The sequence below is a fragment of the Falco peregrinus genome, chromosome Z (assembly GCF_023634155.1).
Source record: "Falco peregrinus isolate bFalPer1 chromosome Z, bFalPer1.pri, whole genome shotgun sequence".
Lineage (NCBI taxonomy): Eukaryota > Metazoa > Chordata > Aves > Falconiformes > Falconidae > Falco > Falco peregrinus.
The window spans coordinates 20,907,542-20,924,874 of NC_073739.1; the positions used below are offsets into that span (position 1 = coordinate 20,907,542).

Consider the following 17,333-nt stretch of genomic DNA (forward strand, 5'->3'; position numbering starts at 1 on the left):
AATACATTGAAAACAGAAAATGGGGTTAAGAGAATATAAGGAATTTTATGCTACTGAAAAAAAAGTTACCCAAGAAAACCCCCTTTATATGAACAAAAGAAAGCTCTATTTTAAAAAGTCTGTATTAGCGTTACATTAATTACACTTCAAATTACAGAGTGAAAATAAAGAAACAGCTTTACAATAAGATCAATAAATCTATTTCTAAGTATTCGAACACAAGGATCAAGTTTATTTTCAACATTTACTGGGAAGCTTAGCTTTAGGCAGAAAACCTTTTCAAATGACTCAAAAGTTTGCAGAAATCTTTCTATCCATTTTTCTTTTCCCTAACTTTGATCTTTGACTATCACTTTTACCTGAATGAAAAAACGGGTAGCTTCTGTTCAGCCTCTTGGGTAGATGACAAAATGATTACCATTCATTGAAGTGGGTCCGTGATTAAATGCTTAAAACAAATAAAATCCTCTCTCTACATGAGGCAGCTTTAGAGCAACAGTCAGATCACTTACCACTATCTCAAATTTGAGAATTCTAGCATTTTGCTAAATTGCCTGTGTTTCTGTACCTCATCATGTGGTTCTCCGGCCTGTGGCCTTCTCAGTATTTTCACTTGACATGACTCATAATGTTTTCATTATACAATTTAATTGGCTAATTCCCCAATTGTAATGAAATAGATTTTGATGTAGTTGAGGCACAGCACCAGTGAAGCTCTGTATGTTCTGTTTCTGCTTTTTTTGTGCAACTCTGATTTCCACCAGCTTTTAAAAACTCATTGCTGTCCATTAGTATGGAAGAGATCAGTCTGAGCACAGCAAGTTTTCACCTCTCTTCCTCATGTAAGAGTACTCCCACAGGTTCTTCTGGAAGTTCTCCTGAAGGAAAATTGAGAACAGCAAACTGTTGAGAAATCAACTCAACCAACAACTTCGGGATTATGCAGAGAAAGTAGTGTAACATTCGTGTGTGAGTCAGAAGACATAAACAGCTGAAGACTGGTTTTGCTCTTATATTTAAAGTAATGACATTCTGCCAGCTGCTTAATGTTGTGTGATGTATAAGGATGATGTATCCAACTGTGCGTGCTTTTTACTACCATCATTAGCAATGACAGCACTACACCAGCAATCGCATGAGTTCGTGCTGCTTTGCTGGGCCCCAGTTGTGCGTGGCAGAAAGCAAGCCCCACCCTTCTCTCACATGGTGTTAACAAGCCCGGGGTCCTTGCTGTGCTCTCTACGTTCAGAAAAGGACTACAGAAGGCACCTTGTGGTCCTAAAATTTTGGCACCTACAAGTGTACCTCAACCTCAATCTGCAATGCATACTGCTAAGTTGAGCCAGGTGAAGCTTTCTCCTTCGCAAACAGTGCTGCTGCCAAACTGCATGAACTTTAAAACAAATGACAAGTACCTTGTGTTGTTTGTTTTCTCTTGTTTGTAGGCACACATTTACAGCAGCCAGGAACAGATTCCCTCCACTGCCTTTCCACATAGGGCTAAAAGCTGGCCAAGTGCTGGCTCATGACTCTGTGGTTTACGATGTTGCAGTGATTTTTGTATCACACACTGCGAACTCTTAGTCTAGAATAAAAAACCTTAAGCTAAAGGTTAGTCAAACAGAATTTGGATGATGGGCAAGAAAGAATTAATTTACTGCAGCAGCTTGTATTACTGCCTGTGTAGCTCTATTTTTAGGTGTTGAGATCTTCTTAGGTAGGTGGATTAAGTTACAGGATCCTGAACAGCAGAAGTTTGAAAGGACAGTGACTGAGATAACACAGTGAGAGCAATTATTCTGAATGAGTTGGAATGGTTCAAGTCATATGATGGTGCAAAGAAGACAAATACTTAGAACCAAATAAGAGTTTAAAACACTGGATGGAAGGAGGGATCATATGATTATTTCTTCCACATGTATGAGAAGAACAAAGATCTTAACAAACTGGAGGAGCTGTGAAGTTGTTAAGGGAAATCTGAACTGTAATACTTAAAAGCCAGAAGTTAGGCCTTTGGGGTATTGTAGTGCAAGTTCTTAATTTACTACTGTCTAGTAATTAAATATTTTAATATGGCACGAAGGAGTAAGTTCATCAGAAAACCACTGAATAAATGAAATTGTATATGCTTCTGGAAACAGCTGTTGAAATCTCAGTGCAAAATGATGAATATTAAAATGAAAGTTGAAATTTTACAGGGAATGAAATATCTTGTCAACTTTATGATACTTTTGAAGAACAAAATATTTGGGAAGTTAAGAGGCATGGTATCTGGCAAGCTCTGTTATTTTGCTATGTGTGCAGGAATTTTCAAAGCCTTCTGTGAAGGCAGTAACACTCAGGCTAGGATTAAACACTGGAAGTGCTTTTTCCTTCACTTTGAACAGCACCATTACAAGGTACATCACATTTGTGCTGGTTTGGGCTGGGATAGTTAATTTTCTTCATAGTAGCTAATATGAGGCAACTTTTTGGATTTGTGCTGAAACCAGTGTTGATAACTCAGGGATGTTTTAGTTACTGCTGAGCAGCGCCTATAGAGAGTCAAGGTCTTTTCTGCTTCTCATACGATCCCACCAGCAAGTGGGCTGGTGGTGCACAAGAAGCTGGGAAGGAACACAATCAGGAAAGTTGATGCCAACTGACCAAAGGGATATTCCACACCATATAATGTCATGCTCAGCATATAAATCTAGGGAAACAAGAAGAAAAGGGGAGATGATGTTTGGCGTTAGCGCATTGCTCTTCCCAAGTATCCATTAGGCATGATGGAACTCGGCTTTTCTGAGGATGGCTGAATACCTGCCAGCTGATGGGAAGTGGTGAATGAATTCCTTGTTTTGCTTTGCTTGTGTGTGTGGCTTTTGCTTTACCTATTAAACTGTCTTTACCTCAACCCACAAGTTTTCTTGCTTTTACTCTTCTGATTCTCTCCCCCATCCCACTGGCAGGGGTGTGAATGCGCAGCTGTGTGGAGCTTAGTTGGTGGCTGCGGTTAGACCACATCAACCTTATAAAGTTGAAGCCGCAGCATTCCTTTCCTATTTTAATTATTTGACATACGGCATGTATGTCTGTGTTGTTCTTAATGATTAAGAGTAGAAACACTTTTTACATTTAGCAATTACACACTTTCATCACCACTGTAACCTACCTATAATTCTAACCACACCAAACAGATGCACTTTTTGTTTAAAATTTTGTGATGTGGAAGACATCTTTCACTTTTGCCTTATGTTCTTCACCTAAATCCTAGAATTACAGGTTATTAAGTAATCTGTTGGGTTGAACTAAAGGCCAATGAATTGCATTTTTAGTAAGTTTGAAATCATAACTGGAAAAATACCCAACGGCTTTTACATAAAAAGTAAGTCTCCACTTTTTAGGTTACAACAGCCTGTTCAGAAAAGGTTTGGAAAGGCAATATTAGCATTAGTGAGAATGTGTCCATTTCTGATTAAAATTGATAGAAAATTTGGGGTCAGATTCTACACAAGAAATCTGAAATCACAGTAATGCAACACTTGTTTTTGTCTCTGCTCCACTGCTTTTAAGAGTGGCATGCTTAAGTATCTGACAGGCAGGGCTCTGCAATACTAATTGGAACAAATATATGTATATACTCAGTTTTCTTTGATGAAACCATCTTTTACAGAGAGGAAACTCTATATGCAAAACAGTTGTCATAAAGTTGATTATATAGCAGTTGTAAGACTATTTTTTGCCATTTACATGGTAGTTCTTGCAGCCACCGAGCAGGAGTGGGGTTCTTACTTCCCCGATTCCTGCACGGATACGCAGGGAACGCACGAGTAACCTCACCCACCTGTAATTACAGGGCGAAACAAGTAGTGTTATCCCTATCAAATGCGAGGACCGCAAGACGGGCAATAGCATTTCTGAGAAACTGCCACATGTGAGCAGTCCGGCGTCGAAGGATATTGGCGTTCCTGGGGACTGCTGTCCAGCAGAGGGTTAAGGGGAGCTGAATTTCCAGGCGCGCCGCGGCTGCGATTTGAGAGCCGCGCCCGGGCACACGGCAATCTCTGCAAGGCAGCCCTTCCCTATTTAGGCAGCTACCTTTTGCCCCTGCTAGGGACAGCGGCAAAGCGCATCAACTCACCGGGACTGCGGCCGAGGGAGTGAGCGGCTGCGGGCAGGGGCTCACCGCGCGCCGCCAGCAGCCCGCCGCCGCCTCTTTTGAGCCGGATCTCCAAGTTTTGAGGGGAAGCAGCGGGGCTGGCGCGGCCGGACACCGGCGGTCAGGCGCGTCCCAGTGCCCAACGCACATCCAGCCGCCGTGCCCGCCCCCGGAACCCCTTCGGGCGCCGCTGCCCGGCGCTGCCCGACCCCGCCCGACCTGGGCTGACCGTTTATTCACCCCTCAGCGCCAACGGGCGCCTGAGCGGGAACCTAACCAGCGCCTCGCGCGGCGGCTCAACCCCGCCCCCCACGCTGCCACGCCCAGCCCCTCCTCTCATTGGCTACCTTCTCTGCCCACCAGCGAGCCCCGCCCCCTCGCTTGGCCTGGCCTTCGCTTCTCGTCTCCGGAGTGGCCGGCGGGGCCTGTCAATTTGTCGTGCGGGGGCCAAACGGCGCCGATCGCCGCGAGGTGGGCGCTCTTCCTCTCCCCGCAGTTGTGAAGGCCCCGCCCACCTGCGCGCTCCCTCGGCATCTGGGCGGAGGCGCGGACTGCCCGCCCGGGGCTGCTGCCGCTGCGGGGCGGGGCGGCCGCTCCGTGCCCCGCTTCCCCTCTGGCTCGGAACACCGCTGCGGGTGTGCCCTCCCCGGCTGGCCCGCTCACGGAGCTCCCCGGGCAGGGTCAGCGAGCAGCGCCCAGATCGCCGCCGGCTGGACGCCGCGTCTCTTCCCTGCCGCACGGCTCATCCGGCCGCCCTCAGGCCACCCGCAGCAGCTCCGGCCGCTCCGCGGAACCGGTAGGTAGCCGTGCCCGGCCAGCTCCGGGAGCGGTGCCGAGCGTGCGGCCGCCGCACCCCCTTCGGCCGAGGCCTTGACCGGCTCTCTCCAGCAGCCCGGTGGGGGGAGGGGGATGCAGAGCCCCCTACGACCGGTCGCGCGCGGCGCCGGTCGCAGGTGGCGGTTGGAGGGGCTCGCGCCCCGGCCCGTGGGTTGGGTCGCCGGGGGCTCGGGGGAGCGGCGCCGCCCGGCCGGGCGGGAGGGGGGAAGGCGCCGCGGGGCTGCGGGCCGTGGCTGGGCCGGCAGCGCAGGGCGGGGGGACGCGACTGGGGGCTGGCAGCCTGTCGCCCGCCCGCAGCAGCTCTCCCGGGCGGCAGGAGCCGTCGGCCGGAGGCTGGCGCTGCCCCCGCCGGGAGCGGCGTTGCTCCGGCGCGCCTGGTTTCCTGAGCGAGCGCCGGTCGCGGCGGTGCTTCGTCCCGCCGCGCGCTGAGCTGTTTTTCTAGGAACAAGCGGGTAAACTCGGTTTCCTGTTCTGTGGGCGCAGGTTGCGTGAGTGCGTTTGTACTCAGAGGCGAACTGTGCTGCCAGTGCTTATTTTCCCTTTTTTGTTTTGTTTCTGCAGTTGTTTACAAACACGCTCTGAGCAGTGGTTTTAAGTTTGGCTCGTTAAAATCGCTGAGTGATGCATCAGGTGATCTGCTATGAAACTTACAGAGGTTATTTTCAGGCTTCCCTGTTGATTTGGAGGGCAAACATTCAGTGTTAAGGTGATGCGCTGTGCGTAAAAGCTGTTGGAATATAATCAAAGATGCGTTTTGTGTGTAAGTTATTTTGTAAGTGCAGGTGTAGTTATAGTTCTATACTGTGTAAAATTATCCTTTATTTTGCATGATCTTAAGTATGCTTGGAAGTAAAGCACACTGTTAAGCGTATTGTGTGTTGCTGGGCGTAGGGGTAAACAACTTATCTGCACTGTAGACTCACACCTTTTCTGAACACAAATTAATGCCTAGTAGATGCATTTTATCCTGAGCTGTGTTGGGATGTTAAAATTCAAGACAGGAGTAATGCAATTTTTCTTTTAGAGGGAAAAGAGGAGACAGACAGTGCTTTGTTAACTGTATTTTAGGATGTGTCTTCTACTGACCTCAACATCCTTTTGTCACTTTCCTTTGAATAGAGAAGTTTCAACAAGTGAAAAACAGTATTTGCAATGGAAATAAGTGGTATTTTATTGTGCTGGCCTGAAATAGAGAAATTATGTGGCAAACAGCAGACTAGTTCATCAGCTGAGAATGACGTTCTGCTTATCAAATGAATCTTTTTATCTTGCTACTGTACTTCCGAATCACATAGATGTATTTGCTTGTAAAATGTAAATTCATTTACAGAATTTCAGAATCTAGAATACCAGCTCTGATGCAGTGATGTGCTTTCTGTAGGCTTTTTTTCTGTGTAATAAAGATTCAGAGTTTGTTGGGAGATTAAGCCTGTTTGGAAGACTTGCAGGCCCTGTCTAAAATAACCTTTTTTAAAGGTGTTCATCCCTGAACCCCAGAAAGGTCACTAAACCTGCAAAAGAGTTTTTAGTCATCCAGTTTACTTACGTACACTTAAAAAGGCTGAACTTACTTCCTGTGGTATTTTTCACTTTTAATAGTCTCATAACTAGATTAAATACATTTTTTTTAAAGCTGATGCAGTGTATGGAAACTTAGTGTCCCAACTGCATCTGTCTGGCCTGTGAAAATACTGTACTTTAGTAGTGACTGCTGATTGTATTGTGATGTAAGTATCAGTAAAATGTATTTGTAACATTTACTTTTGTCTTAAAACTGTGTTTTAATATTAGGAAGTCTACTGGTGTTTAAGATGAATTTATTTTAGTTATGACTTTGAGACAACAATAAGTCAAGTGTGAGGAATAGCGAAGTGGCAGTGGTTACTTTTTTCCAGTATCTTGTAATTACAAAAACCAACTTTTTAAAGAACAGGGTACTGATCAGCTCTAATAATTACTTCTGTAGCTTTTCTTGATAAGTCATGCCAGCTAAACAGTACTTTACAGTCTGTTGTAAACAAAACTGACAGCTACTTCTTGTTCTTAGGTTTTTCTTGTCACTTTTAACTGTTTTGTAATGGCATGCATACACAGAAGTAATAACACAATTAAAAGAATGCACAAACTGCAACAAGAACAAAGTTGTAAAGGAGTTTGGGGTGCTGATTCTTCAGTTTAAGCTGATTCAACTGGAAACTAATTGCAAGAGTTCTCAGTCAATCCCACCTGCAGTTGTAGAGGCAAAAGAGCTGACACCCTGCGTAGTGGAGGAGTGGGACAATGCTTATCAGCAGCGGACTGTGTTTAGATGATCTTAAACCCAAGGTATCATAATCAGTTTATTTACCAATGAAGATGGTGTGGTATATTCCCAAGGAGCAACTAATGTACCCTGGAAAGAGTACACGAAAGTGTAGAGTCACAACACGCTGTTGGCTTTGCTTCTGGGTTTTTAACATTCTTTCAAAGTGTTTTGAGACTTCTGTGTAATTGTTTTCCTGATCTGTATTAAAAAGTAAAAAATAACTTCTATCCAATTGTTGTATACTTTATGGTATTATTATTTTTTAACTATACAGGTATTTTAATGCTTCCTAAATGTTGCTGCAGAACCAATGCAGTGAAATCAAGCCTGCTGCTGCTGAGCTGCTTTTTCTAAGAAGCCTCCTAGACATGGTTATCAGGGCTCCAGGAGTTTGTGGGCCACAGCTGAAATAGTTCAGTGAAGAAAAGTGTGTGTGTTTTAAGCTGAATAGTTGCATAAATAAAAGGAGACTAGTAAGAAAGTAATTAAAAGCAAGGTTTAGATCGCTGATAAAGACAGTGATAGGAACATGTGTCCCTCCCAGTGACCTTAGGTAAGCCACTTAAAATCTAATGGTCCCTCTTCAGCATAGGGAGAATGTGCAAGAGGAGACATTATATACCAGACCGTGCTGTAGAATTGGTTAGGATTTTGGTTACTTCCAGAGCTTTCTGGAGGCACTGCTTTTGAAGGAAGTTCTGAAACTTGTAAGTAATAATCAGCTATGCTCAAAAATATAGAGCATTTTGATTGCATTTAGCTCACATATTTAGTTCCAATGTTCAAGAGATGATAATGTTTGTTAGTTTAAATGAATAAGAGGATTCTTTCCAAGAAAAGGTGCAGAGAATACTTTTAAATATTAAATATGCAACACTTCCAGAATATTACAAAAGTGTTTACTGGTGCATTCTCCTAGAATGTTTATTGAACTGCATTTTACTGCACCTGTTGCATAGAGCATTTTTGTTTGAACACATTTCACTGTAATTACCCCTCATCCACTGTTCTCACTCCTGTTTGTTCCTTTATTTGGTGGTTTTCAGTATATCTGTGTGTGAAACACTAGCATACATTTTAAGAAAGCTGTTGTGCTTTGAAGTACAGTCTTCTAGGCAGGTTACTTTTACGATGATGGAGCTCATGATTTAGTAGGTAGGGTAGGACATACCTTTGCAGCCTAAAAGAAAATACTATTTAAAAATTGTATTGTTACCTAAAGAAAAATCTCTTGAATACCTCTCTGTATTTAAGGCACTAAACACTTTCCGTTTTACGCCTTTATATTAGGACTTCAGTGAAGTGGGCTACATTTCTATGTGTAAAGACATGAAAGATTTCGTTTCAACAGCTTTTAAATGTAGTGGTATAAACCAATCTTATAAAGGTATTCAGTGTTGCTTTAGAGTACCACTAGCTTAAAACGAAGTACATAATTAATTTCAGACACTAATGATGTGAGTTTAAATGTAGATAACATCTATATTAATACAGGTATCTTAAATTCTGTATAATATAATCTTGAAAAGATGAAGTATTATTGTAGAGATTGCAGTCAGGGACACAAGTGGTCTAAGGCCATTTTCTTATTTGTGCCTTGCAAGCACTGGCTTCTGAAAACAAAGTTCAGTGTAAGACATTCTTCCTTTCTCTTTCTGTGGAAGATTGCCTCAAACAATTGCTATTCATTCATGTCTTACAGTATGCCACAAACAGGTTGCTCAATGTATGAGGTTATGAAAGTTTTTACTTTGGCTTAGCATTTGCTGCCAATAGGCTGAGGCATCCTAAATCTGGAGAGATAACAAAGAGTGAAGCTTGAATTTACAGGTAACAGTAAATGGGCAGAGAAGAAGTTTACCAGCAGGGAACAGGAAGACAGAATGGCTAAATTGGCTCCTAAGCATTTGCCAGACCGAGAGATAAATGTCTTTGCCTTCCAGAAATACTTTTTTTTAATGTTTGCTTTTAGGAGTCCGTTTTTAAAGGCAATATGGTATTTTTGGTCTTTAGTTCTCTCATCTGTTGCCTATACAAATGTGGGACTTGCTGGGCAATTTTAACCAAGCTTAATTTTTTATGCCACTGAAGATAGGCTCCTAAAGCTTTATAAAACGCAGTATATAGAGAGTACATATTTGTTTACTATCCCCGGTGAAGGAAGGACATTATCTATTCTGTGTGGTAGTAGCCCGAGAGCTGTTTGGCTTGCAACTTGTAGTACTGGGCAACCAACAGAACCTCTCTCTTCTTTAAGTGAGAAGTGAAGGTAAGGTTTTTTTACTCTGGGAAGAAACTAGGGGTTTTGCAACAAGGAGAGCTCAAGATGTAAGAGAGGGAGGCCTGGGAATGCTGTGGAAATGTGAAACATGTCCCACAAGCTGAAGTTACTGCAGTGAGGATGTGTGGGCATTGAATACTAATCTGTAGAGTGCTAAGCTTAGCTAATGTTTTTGTCTGAGGAACAATTTGCTTAATCTGAATCTATTTTAGTCTCCCTAAGCAGTAAGTTAAGAGTTTACTACATAGTGCTTGCATCAAGACACTGACACTTTCTCATTTTAGTGTGTGAGAATTTTGTTTTAAAGTAAGATTAGTGTAGTTAGTTAACAGCCATCAGACCTTGGCAAAATTTATGCCAGTAGCATAACAGGTTGGTTTGTTTTCAGAACTTCTCATTTACACCAGATGATTTCATACTCAGTATTGCTTGGTTTTGTATAAAACTTTGGGAGTCTTGCTTTTTCCACTGAGTTTCACAGGAAGTCATTGGTTAAGTACATTTTATAAGACAAATGATGAATTTAAGATCTTAATTGTGGCTAATATTTTTCTTTAAATTCATGTCACTATGAATCTTACATGTTCAATATGATGGTGACAAGCATGATTCTAATTGTGGTGTCTAAGGCTTTCTAATCTATAATATTTTATTCCATGTTAAATTTACAAAGCAAAAAGAAAACTATACAGCCTTTTTTAGAATATAATGCTGTAGTTTCATTTTAATGAAGACATTTTAGATAGACATTGCAGTGGAAGCCATGCATGTGAGGGAGGAGATTCAAGTATATCTGATAGTAAAGTACTTGAAATTCATTGCTGTAGAAGGTACCTGTCTAATTTGTGGACGCTATTAAAACAGCAGAATAATTTGATTACAGTGTAGTTTGTCAGAAAACCTTAACACTCATAGCTGCAAAACTTACTCTGAAGTTACTTCCTGTACTGCAGGTTATCCCTTTCCTTATGTGCAGAGTGGGCAGGAACATAAATGGTTAACATCTGTTCTAAGCTTGTGTACTTTCAGTGGCAAAAACATTGTCAAGTCTGAAGTCTTTCATACTAGTTTCTGCCTCAGGCAGAAATGAGGTTGATTTGGTTTAAACCACTTGGCTGATTTGGAAAATAAACATAGGGAAAGACCTACCAGTGTGGGGGGGAGAAAAAGGAACAAACAAAACGCAAATGAAACTCTCACCTAACCAACTTGCTGTTAAGTTCTGGTATTGTTAATTTAAAGGATGTACTAGAGTTACGGTAGGTTGGTTGATCAGTCTCTTCATTGTTTGCCTAGTTAAGTTTTGCTGAGGTCTAAGGCCCTTGGAAACACCAGCTATAACAGTCTAACAGCTGATAGTTTGGAAGACATTCTACAAAAATTAAGTTCTGTGTTCAAGTCTGGGCTGCATGAATGCATCAAAACTTCTACGGAACCTGCATCATGATGATGGGAGATAGCTGTGCTGTCAGATACTGGAATTTAACAGAAAGTGGCTTTCCAGCTTGTGATTTCTGCATTTTATTTGCTCCTACCCAGGAATAGGAGGAAGAACATGACTTCAATAGCAAGTGGGTGACTAGGGCTGTGACTTGTGCTTTGTCTGAGCTGTGGGACAAAGGAGTATTTCCCATGTTTTAGATCCCAGTGCATGTATTGGTGCACATACAGAAGAGCATGCTTTGAGCTGCAATCTAGTACAGTTATAGTTGTACTAAAGTAGGAGAGCTATAGGAGGGAAAAAAATCCCTAAGTGATTCAAGAACAGTGGGAGAGGGCAAATTAATTTTGTTAAGGTCAGAATGAGGAAAGGCAGAGGTACTAAAACATTCTCAATAGTTCTGTGTTGTCAAAGCCTGTGAAACTTAAATACTGACCTCTGGAGGTCTGGCATCATAAAAACGAATAATGCTCAATGCTACTGGTAATAGGTGTCTGCCTTACAGGATCAAATAATGATCTGTCAGGCATGAGTGTGTGATGTCTTCTTTTCTGGACTTGTTTTTCGGGAGTCCAGCACAGTAGTTAATGTCTGATGGTGAAGAATTTTCCTGAGTTAAAATAATTTAACTTGAATTTGGCTCCCCTGTAAGTCGCACAGTAGAATCTGATGGTGTAATTAAGGATAAGGGTGAGGAGGAATTGGTCTTGAATTAGAGTTTTCATTTTGAAAATTGCTTATCACAATTACAGTGGAATGCTAGAGCACAGAGTGTACTTTATCCTATCCAAGTTCTAATCTGAAAACAGAATTAGTGTATTTGACTCCTAGAAAATGTGTTTTGCTACATAGCACTGGAGTGCTTCAGCATTGTGCTTAGTTTTGTCTTCAGACAGTTACGGTGTTACATGAAATATAATGGTGTCCTTGCTTTGTTTTCTGACTTTCAGATGTATTCAACTTTCCAGTTTCTTTAGCCTAGCTTTAAGCTAATCTGTACATTTCAGCTGTTCTGCGATAACAGTTGAGTGCTGATGGTACAATGCTTTATGTAGAAAACTGAAGCATCCATTATGTAGCATTAGCTAGCGCAGCATTAGCTTTCCATCAGCTGTGTACAATATAGCCCATTTAAGTGTATGTGGGGGTGGTGTTGGAAAAGTGAAAAAACAAATTTCGGGAATACTGTTTAACCATCGGGTACCTCCTTTCTCTGCTCTTTAGTAAATGAGCTTGAATACTATCATTATTTGATGTTAAAAATTATTGCTGGCTTTATAACACTCCTTTCTGAAAACTGACTTTCAGCTGTTACTCTAAAATGATTGTATGATGGGTCTTGCATGATCCTGCAAGAAGGAGAAATGCATAAACATTTTAACCAAGTAAATGCATTCACTTGCATGGAATCCTAACATGAAGTTGGTGGAATTTTGTGGTGAAAGCCTATAATGAAGGGTGGTTTGTGGATTAGGGCCAAATTTTTCTTCTAGGTCAGTGAGAAAATAAATGTTTATGCACTGAACACAAAATAGCAGTCTTCAGTTGATCATACAATCATAGAAGGGTTTGGGTTGGAGGGGACCTTTGAAAATCATCTAGTTCCAATCCCCCGCCATGGGCAGGGACACCTTCTTCCAGACCAGGTTGATCAAAGCCCCATCCAGCCTGGCCTTGAACACTTCCAGGGATGGGGCATCCTCGGCCTGTCTGTACAGCCTGTTGCAGTGTCTCACCACCATTTTAAGTTCACAGAGATGAAGAGATTGCATGGGCATCTTAATTGTTACATAGTTAGTTGTCTCTCATTTGCAGAAAAATTGTATTGAGTTAAGGTGACCTTGAGTATTGTACATGTCTTCTGTTGTGGTAGTATTTTGACCAGAATGGGCAATTGGGTGGTGGAAAAGGCTGCATTATTGTTGGTTAGACAGTAGTCTTTCAAATGACAAAATTAAATGTGCAGAATTGATAGCCATCGGACTTATTCATGTGACTTTAAACCTTGGTAAAAAAAAATTACAGTAGCTTAACTAGAACAGACTTTTTAAGCAAGCTTCAATACAGATAAGGTGTATTTTTTTGGTCAGCTCTTGTACAGAGGAAGATTTTATTAAATGTGTTAATAAAGCCATTTTTCTGTTAGATTTTGCATATTAAAAAAGGATTGTATGGGGCCATATGTGGTTTGCTGATGAAATATCCCTAGGGAAATAGCTATATATGTGCAAATAGAAAAGCTCATTCTGGAATGTTGGCCTGATTATGTTCATTGAAAATAATGTGTGGCAGCTGATGCTGTAAGAGGGAAATGTAATTCTGGATTTTATTTTTATATATATATATAACTTGATAGGAAAACCTGACTTTTTAGAAAGCTTAGCTGTGTGAATTTTTATTCATGAGAGCCACTCGTACACTTTAAGTTAGGCTGCTTAGAGTCAATCTCCCTTTGTATGTGTTTGGACTGAGCCTGTTTGTATGTAGACTTTGAATTCAGTTACATAAAACTTCATGTTTTATGGGGATGTCACTTTAAGAAGGGGGTTTCCTTGAACCCTTTATATTTGGTCAGCCTGTCAGTTTCCCAAGCAAGACAAGCCCCCTGCGCCTGACCAGTCTGTCAGCCACCTGACTGTGTTTTGACAGCCCACTGTATCAGGGTGATTCGACTGACCTATTTGGGCACTCCTGTTGGTGGTATCACCGAGTCATGTTCCTTACAAGAACTCCTCGGATCTCCAGAGTTATACAAACTTCAGCTGAAGATTTTATACAAAATACAAGTTTGTGACAGTAAGGTTCAAACATCACCAGTGATAATAACAGTGACTGCAGAACAAGCTTAAAACAATACACTTAACAGTAGCATGAGTTAGTCCTAGAATAAGGTTTTCCCCCAAAAGGGGTCCTTGAGGTGGGGAGAAGACAGGTTAAGCCTGTTGACTGGTCCCAGAAGTTAGGATGGAGTCTTCCCTAACTTCTCTGCTCATCTGTCCTATTTTTATACTTCATAGTACATAGCATATTCATTAAATGAATCCTGTGTATGATTAAGTTTCTTGCTTTCAGTGTAAATTAGTATGCATCCTCAGATACCACTAAAGTTTTGAGTGGGGTTTTGCCCTCTTTTGGGAGGGCTGTTTGATTGTAGGTTGCAGTCTCCTACTACCACAATTACCTTTGTCCTACTTTTAACGAAGTTTCTGTTAACGTATGGGGGTCATGACACCTTACTAGTTCGTCAGCCAGAACCTGAAGCTTTAGAAGGTGGGTAATCTTGACCTAACCTTATGACACTAAATCAAAATGTGATATTTTGGGAGTTTAGACAACAGTTGCCCCATTTCAGATCTATTTTGGTCCAGGAGAAGTCAATTTTCTTTACGTTTAGGTGGAGCTTGAGAGACTCTATCCATACAAGCTTCTGTAACTGATTGCGATCACATACCCAGCAAGATTACCTTGGAGGCAGTTAACTTTAGGATGGAGGTGTGTGTTAGTATTACCATGAGATTATTTCGTCTTGAGGAAAGTAATTTTGCCACAGTGGTCAGCTCAGCGGTGGACATAATCTTGTGTATACTTTATATGACAACTGCTATGCAGTTTGTCAGACTGTCAGGTCCCCCTTCCTGCAGGGAGTACCACAGAGTACCACTGGCCATGGGGTCTCCACTCGGCTCCACCCTCCGTTACTCCTATCAGTAGGTGCTGGGATGGCAGGGTGTGTTGCTTAGGGAGCTGTGGTAAAGTAGATTCAATGCATGCCAAGCATCCTGAAAGTGATGGATGTATTTTACTGTAAAAAGCTTTTTGTAACACTGTGCTTCTGTTAGGTTCCAGGTTTCTCTTAATTCCCTCACAAGTGATTTTCCCACAGGTGAGAATCTTACAAATCTGTAAAAGAACAAGTTTTTTTAAAATCATAATTTTTGGGAATGCTGATAATCTCATTTGCTTGCCAGCATTCATCAATTCTGTTGTTTGGCTTTGCAATCTAGAATGGGTTGATATTACAGAAGGCAGAAGCAGAAAAGGCTGCATGCGCTCTGAACAGTACTTAGTCAGAGGTAGTAGTAGAAAATAAGAATCTGTGGAAAGCTTAGACTTGTAAGTAGAAAAGGCAGAAGTGTAATGCAGAATGTACTTGAGATAGAAAGACAACGTTGTTGGAAGTGCAGGTAATGCAAATAAAATTTAAGTGCACTTGTGATCTGTTAGTTTGCCTTGGAGTGCTGAAGAGCACAAATCAAAATAAAAATGTTCAGAGGCCATGTACTGAGAAGCAAATTGCAAAGCTGAGTTCCTGGATGATCTGTTATAAGGAGATATAATTTGCTTTTGAAATCAGGATATTGTACGTGAGTACTTAAATGTGTATGTTCTGCAGAGTGAAGAGTTTGATCTGCATGTGATGGAGAAGTAGTGGTTGCTTTGCTCATTTTCCCTCTTTGCTGCTGAAACACTAGGAAGAATTTCCAACTCATATATTGCATACATACTCGTTGTGGAATAAATGTAGCAAATACGGGATCTGGTCTTCACTATTTTGAAAGACAAGATGGCTGGGAAACACTAAGAGTGATTTTTGGTGGCATGGATGTGGATACTGCTGAAGATCTGATTTGGGTGCATCTTAGGCAAACCTGAAAAAGTTCATCCTTGTTTCTTGGATTAGTTCATATATACAGAATGGTTTTGTTGTAGTGTGTGGTTTTGGGTTTTATTTTTTTTTTGGGGGGGGGGGGAGAACAGTGTTGCTTCAGAGGATTTGCGTGTTCTTTTTACAGTGCTTCCAAGGTAGTTGTTCACCTAACTGATGTCAGAATTGTAAGTACCTAAGCAATGGGAGAATAAAATGTTATTAGATGAATTAACTGACATCTGAAAGTATGATGAATCTTGAGCAGATAACGCCAAGCTGTATTTTGTTTTGTGTGTTAAAGGATTTAAAAAAAAACCTAGAAAATTAGGCTGTTACACTTGCAAAACTTAAGACTGAAATGCCCCATGTATATCAAGTAGATTACGTTGTGTGAACAAAATGAGTTACTGATGAGCAGGTTCTCATTATATTGAGGTTAGATTTAGAGAACACCAAAGAAATGGGAAATGATACAGTAGTGAGCAATTTCAGTACAGATTATTGATAGCTGAAGAGAAAAAATTGTCAGAAGAAATTTGTTTGGAATTGGTTTTTATTTTGTTTTTCAAAACTGATGTCATGAGTATGCAGCATCTGTGGAAGTTCTAGGTGGTGAACGTTTCACCACTAATTTTGTCTTTGGTTTTAACTATGCTAATGGTTTTGCTTTTTTTTCTGCTTTTAAAATTGGAAAATGATGAAATACTCTGAAGTAAAAATCAGATGGGTTATGTCTTTTAACATCTGTTTTTGGAGTTTGTATATGAAAGCATTTTTCTTTTCAAGCTCAAATTAGTGATAAAAGGAAACAGCCATCAAAGTGGTGGGATAATAGTATTACAAGTACCTATTTGTATGAAAAATAAGGCTATAGACATTTATTTGTATTATGAATTCTTAGAATAGTAACTACTTCTGGGTTACATCAAGATCGTGAAGATTTGAATTTCTGTCTTTGGACTAAATTGAAAATAATATGTAATGATTAAAGTGGATTTATTTTTCATTTCAAGTGAACCATGAATATTACAAGATCGTATATATATATTTAGAGATACTTTCCAATTCAAATTCTACCCCAGGAGTTTTTTGAGGCTAGAAACTACTGTTCTAAACTTTCAAGGACTCTTCAATTGTCAACCCTTTACTTTGGATTTGAAATTTTCACAAGTGTCCTCTGTTGCATGGAGACATGCATATGAAAATGATGCAGTTGTCATGGAGCTAGTCTGGAAAAAACAGCGTACAACAGTACCAGAAATAGTTGATTAGGTATTTGAATTGTGTATCGATTACCTCACAAAGAAGCTCTCCTTCTGAGCTTGATTCAGATTTGTAGTATGAATTGCAGTTTTTCTAGCGTTAAAATTACTTTTAAAGGAGTTGTGCTGAAAAAAATAGTGTTACTTTATCTGTGGTCCAAACTATCTGTGGCATTCAAATGAATGTTGGAGGTTGAATGTGACTCTTCTCAGCCTGAAATAAGGGCTGCTTAGACAGTGAGATATTCCATAAAAACTGAGTCATCTCAGAGGAAGGCTCTTGGAAATCGGTGGCAGAGGCAATAAACTTTGTCTGCACTCTTCGAGAACACATGAAGAGAAGCTTTGCTGCTAGATTAATCGGTGCCAAAACCTGAGACCTTGAACAGAAGTATGTAAGAAGCTTGAGGAGTGAGAA

The 17,333-nt window shown here is 41.0% G+C and overlaps 1 protein-coding gene across 10 annotated transcripts in view; it reads left to right on the top strand.

The window, feature by feature from the left end:
* Nucleotides 1-4,559: 4,559 nt before the first annotated feature.
* Nucleotides 4,560-17,333, top strand: part of CSNK1G3 (casein kinase 1 gamma 3) — a 70,913-nt gene continuing 58,139 nt past the window's right edge. For 4 of the 10 annotated variants that reach the window (XM_055790831.1, XM_055790828.1, XM_055790830.1 and 1 more), the window contains exon 1: nucleotides 4,564-4,937. The gene's annotated coding sequence lies outside the window, so the exon portion shown is untranslated. Of the gene's footprint in view, nucleotides 4,938-17,333 lie in introns of all 10 variants that reach the window. The other 6 variants (XM_055790837.1, XM_055790838.1, XM_055790833.1 and 3 more) reach the window with 5 other exon arrangements.